Genomic DNA, 6,000 nt, shown 5'->3' with positions numbered 1-6,000 from the left:
CTTTGTTTGTATAAATGTTTGCTCAACTTAAATTCAATGCCTAAGCAAACATTTATACAAACAAAACAAGCAAGCCAACCGCACCTTTAAACTACAAGCATTAGGAAAATAGCTCTAATGACGTTTTATTTGTATGTGGTGTAGATTTAGACCGAAACCGAAAACTTTGCTTTTTCGGTGACGTGGATTGCCTTAACTGTCCAAGAAATATGTATTCAATGATGGCGTGTCATATGAAAGGATAAATTTTATCCTACATATAGATTTGAATCTGGACCAATTATTACAATAAATAGAATGGACAATATTAGCAATAAATGCTATTTTTTGGAATTTATTGATATATTACCCCAGACTTTCACTCATAAAGTATGCATATATAATCAATCCTTCTGACTTCACAAATTTTGCTAGAAAGTCGGCTGAATTAAGACTTTATATGATGAAAATTAATTAATTTCCTTATGTGAAAATGCATCGCATGTACAATAGAAATGAATCGCCCCTACAGTGAAAATGAAAGTCTAGTATCATTATTCGACAGTTAACATGAATCGCATAACGAAAACAGAATAGTGGAATTTAATTCAATATCAACAAGCTGAATAACAAAACCTGTTTTAAGTTATACAACATTAATAATTATGTTAAAAGATACATTTTTCTGCAAATGAACCTTAACTGCTGCGTTTCAATCTCTTGCACGCTTTGTTCGTGAACTATTCTTAATATTTATCTATTTGTGTATCAATTTTACACCTGGATGGCTGTAGGCGCGATGAAAACCCGTCCGCATCTCATACCTATATTGTGAATTTTTAAAAACAGTACACATTATGTATTATTTCTTATTTTATTCAAAAATCATCTGTTTATTTATCATTCTATATTAGAAATTCATAACGGATACAGCAAAAATTGTATTTCAGGATTCGCACATTATATACACTAATTTTTGCTTTTTAAGTGTCTATCTATTTTTTTTTTATAGTTTTCAAGATAGTAGGCAAAGACGTAAAATATTGGTAAAAATTGACGTTAACTTCTACAAAACTTATTTGTGGTACTTGACTTGCTGATCATTTTTGCTTTCTTATGTTTTTATCTATCTGATTACAGTTTTTCAAATTGATAAAAAAAAAAACGTCATTAGAGGACAATAACTCGAGAGTCGTCTGACGATTTCGACTATGTGCTTTGATCATTTTTGGAATATTAGCCAAAAGTTTTGAAATAATAGATAATAAGTAGACCTGATCATTTTGAACATTTCAACCTCTTTCTATTTGTCTATTTTTTTCTCTATCGCCTCAATTAGTAGCAGTTTTTAAGATAATAGACAAAACCTGCATTTTATTCCTGTGTTCTATTTTAAGCCATGTCAGCCATGTTGGTTGGCAAGCGGGGTCATCGGACATATTTCTAAACTAGATACTCTAATCATGATTGTGGCCAATTTTGGTTAAATTGCCCAGAAGATTTCTGCAAAAGTTAACGACGACGGACGACGACGGCCAAGTGATCATAAAAGCTCACTTGGCCTTTTTGGCCAGGTGAGCTAAAAAATGATATACAGATAGTAGCACAGATTTATCTTGCTTGATGGAAAGAAACTTATACAGATGGTTGATATAGGGAATAGGTTAAAATTACTATTAGTTCAAATACAGGTTCGGTAAAGTATCCCATTATCAATTATTAATTGCAACACATGTTTACAGACAAAACATTTTCAATGAAGGTTCCTGCTTCTTTCTCACTATAATTGCAAGCATATGTACATAAAATATAGTTCGGGGAGCATCAGTTGACAGTGAAGCTTTAACTGGTATTTTTTTACAAGCATATTTGTAAGATTCTGGTCCTTACTTTCATTTGAATATGGCATTGCAGCTCATATTGATAATATCTTTTCTTCCTCTATAATAAGGGGCTGAAGGGTCACAGCAGTTCATTCCATTATTCAAAATAAGCTATTTCTTAATGTTCACGCGTATTTCGATATTTAGGTCCTTCGTTACTCCTCTAATATGCGTTGCAGAACATATTGACTATATACCTTTTGTTTCTCTCTTAATAAGCTTTCGAATGAGGTATAAGGTATATCTATAACTAGGGGCTAAAGGGTCGCAGCAGTCCATTCCATTATTCAAAATATCCATTTCATTATTCAAAATTGGCTATTTCTTAATTTTCACGCGTATTTTGGCATTTAGGTCCTCCGTAACCCCTCTAATGGTCATTGTGGCAAATATCGTTTATACTCAGTTTATTCCTCTATCAATAAGCTTAAATTTGGTATATGAATTTTTACTTGATTAGGGGCTGACGGGTTGCAGCAGTCCATTCCATTATTCAAAATAACTATTTCTTAATAATCACGCGTATTTCGATATTTAGGTCCTTCGTTACTCCTCAAATATGCGTTGCAGAACATATTGACTATATATCTTTTGTTTCTCTCTTAATAAGCTTTCGAATGAGGTATAAGGTATATCTATAATTAGGGGCTAAAGGGTCGCAGCAGTCCATTCCATTATTCAAAATATCCATTTCATTATTCAAAATTGGCTATTTCTTAATTTTCACGCGTATTTTGGCATTTAGGTCCTCCGTAACCCCTCTAATGGTCATTGTGGCAAATATCGTTTATACTCAGTTTATTCCTCTATCAATAAGCTTAAATGTGATGTATAAATGTTTCCGTGATAAGGGGCTGACGGGTTGCAGCAGTCCATTCCATTATTCAAAATAAGCTATTTCTTAATGTTCACGCGTAATTTGATATTTAGGTCCTTCGTTTCTCCTCTATTATGCGTTGCGGAACATATTGACTATATACCTTTTGTTTCTCTCTTAAAAAGCTTTCGAATGAGGTATAAGGTGTATCTATAATTAGGGGCTAAAGGATCGTTGCAGTCCATTCCATTATTCAAAATATCCATTTCATTATTCAAAATTGGCTATTTCTTAATTTTCACGCGTATTTTGGCATTTAGGTGCTCCGTAACCCCTCTAATGGTCATTGTGGCACATATCGTTTATACTCAGTTTATTCCTCTATCAATAAGCTTTAATTTGGTGTATAAATTTTTCCTTGATAAGGGGCTGACGGGTTGCAGCAGTCCATTCCATTATTCAAAATAAACTATTTCTTAATGTTCACGCGTATTTCGATATGTAGGTCCTTCGTTACTCCTCTAATATGCGTTGCAGAACATATTGACTATATACCTTTTGTTTCTCTTTTAATAAGCTTTCGAATGAGGTATAAGGTATATCTATAATTAGGGGCTAAAGGGTCGGAGCAGTCCATTCCATTATTCAAAATATCCATTTCATTATTCAAAATTGGCTATTTCTTAATTTTCACGCGTATTTTGGCATTTAGGTCCTCCGTAACCCCTCTAATGGTCATTGCGGCAAATATCGTTTATACTCAGTTTATTCCTTTATCAATAAGCTTTCATGTGATGTATAAATTTTTCCGTGATTAGGAGCTGACGGGTTGCAGCAGTCCATTCCATTATTCAAAATAAGCTATTTCTTAATGTTCACGCGTATTTCGATATTTAGGTCCTTCGTTTCTCCTCTAATATGCGTTGCAGAACATATTGACGATACACCTTTTGTTTCTCTCTTAATAAGCTTTCGAATGAGGTACAAGGTATATCTATAATTAGGGGCTAAAGGGTCGCAGCAGTCCATTCCATTATTCAAAATATCCATTTCATTATTCAAAATTGGCTATTTCTTAATTTTCACGCGTATTTTGGCATTTAGGTCCTCCGTAACCCCTCTAATGGTCATTGCGGCAAATATCGTTTATACTCAGTTTATTCCTCTATCAATAAGCTTTAATTTGGTGTATACATTTTTCCTTGATAAGGGGCTGACGGGTTGCAGCAGTCCATTCCATTATTCAAAATAAGCTATTTCTTAATGTTCACGCGTATTTCGATATGTAGGTCCTTCGTTTCTCCTCTAATATGCGTTGCGGAACATATTGACTATATACCTTTTGTTTCTCTCTTAATAAGCTTTCGAATGAGGTATAAGGTATATCTATAATTAGGGGCTAAAGGGTCGCAGCAGTCCATTCCATTATTCAAAATATCCATTTCAACATTCAAAATTGGCTATTTCTTAATTTTCACGCGTATTTTGGCATTTAGGTCCTCCGTAACCCCTCTAATGGTCATTGCGGCACATATCGTTTATACTCAGTTTATTTCTCTATCAATAGGCTTTCATGTGATGTATAAATTTTTCCGTGATTAGGAGCTGACGGGTTGCAGCAGTCCATTCCATTATTCAAAATAAGCTATTTCTTAATGTTCACGCGTAATTCGATATTTAGGTCCTTCGTTTCTCCTCTAATATGCGTTGCGGAACATATTGACTATAAAACTTTTGTTTCTCTCTTAATAAGCTTTCGAATGAGGTACAAGGTATATATCTATAATTAGGGGCTAAAGGGTCGCAGCAGTCCATTCCATTATTCAAAATGCCCATTTCATTATTCAAAATTGGCTATTTCTTAATTTTCACGCGTATTTTGGCATTTGGTCCTCCGTAACCCCTCTAATGGTCATTGCTGAACAACCGACTTGTTATATTTATAATTAGAGGATGAAGAATAGCAAAGGTCCAGTGAAAATAAAAAAAGACTACATGGAGTATTTTAATTTATATATATATATATATGTTTTGGTATTCAGGTCGTCCATACATTGAACCAAGGAATTTCTGTTAAAAATAGTTAGGCAAACCCACTAGTTTATCCTCCGAAACTAGGAACCAGATAAATAAATCAAATTAAAATTTAAAGAGTGTTTTTATTTATTTTTTTCTGATATCAATTTGAATATTTGTTAGATAACACCAAAAAGACTAATTTAGAAATACGGGATATAGCTATAGTGTCACAGTCAAATTTTTTATTTTTATTTCACTATTCACCGCTTCAACTTGAATAATGAAACATAAATTATTTCATTATTCATTATTCGTCACTTAACATTGAATAGTGAATAGTGAACTATTTCATTATTCATTATTGAATTTTGAATAATAAAAAATGAATAATGGACGTACTTCAGCGCGGTGAAATATTTCATGGAAGCCATAGATTTGTTGGAAATTTAAACATGGCCTGGGCCGTGATGTTCGAATTTTATCCTGATCGTTAATGAACCATGATAAACTTTGATTTGTCAGAAGTAGTAATAAACTGCAAGGCCAGAATTATTACCCTAGCTTCTGCACTAAAGATGGATGCAGCAGGAGGTAAGCGGAGAGTTGCAGCTCTGTCACCAAAGACAGCAGCAGACGACACCCTGTTTCCATCCTTCGATCCATCAGTATAAACAGTTGAAAAATCAAATTTGCTGGTTTTTATTTCAGCATAACTTTTCTGAATCAAAAGAGGATTTGTTTCGGCCTTATTGTATTTACGGAGATCAAATATCATTTAAGGTTTAGGAAGTTCCCATGGGGATATTTACAAGTTTAAACAGGAGCCATAGATTTCAAATCAAAGGCATTTAAATGTGGTTTTAAACGAATTCCTAATGGAAGAATTTATTTTTATGTTTTTCAAAAATGTCTTCATAAATGGGATTGAAAACACAGTTGTAGGCAGGGTTTTCTGGAAATGCCATTAGCTTGACAGCATACTGAATTTACCTGACTGTTTGTGCCATGACAGCAATCCAAAATGAAAATTAATACCTGTTCTGAGGTATAATATCCATAAATGGGGATACTACCCATTGATGAGGATCCTCTTCAACCTGTTTAATGGGGTTGTGTCACATGTGTAGAGGTATGTTGAGTATGTGGGATTTTAACAGTTAAAATTTGGTGATAAATTATGTTTTGCAACAAGCTTCTTAGAGTGATATCGTTTATACGAATGACAGGTTTGTTGGGTTGTCCTTCAAGTCTTTCTCGTTAGCATGCTAGACTTATTGATAATATGTATAGTTTGTGGCAAAA

The sequence above is a fragment of the Mytilus californianus genome, unplaced genomic scaffold, assembly GCF_021869535.1.
Source record: "Mytilus californianus isolate M0D057914Y unplaced genomic scaffold, xbMytCali1.0.p SCAF_3, whole genome shotgun sequence".
Lineage (NCBI taxonomy): Eukaryota > Metazoa > Mollusca > Bivalvia > Mytilida > Mytilidae > Mytilus > Mytilus californianus.
Note: the sequence above shows the minus strand (reverse complement) of the source record.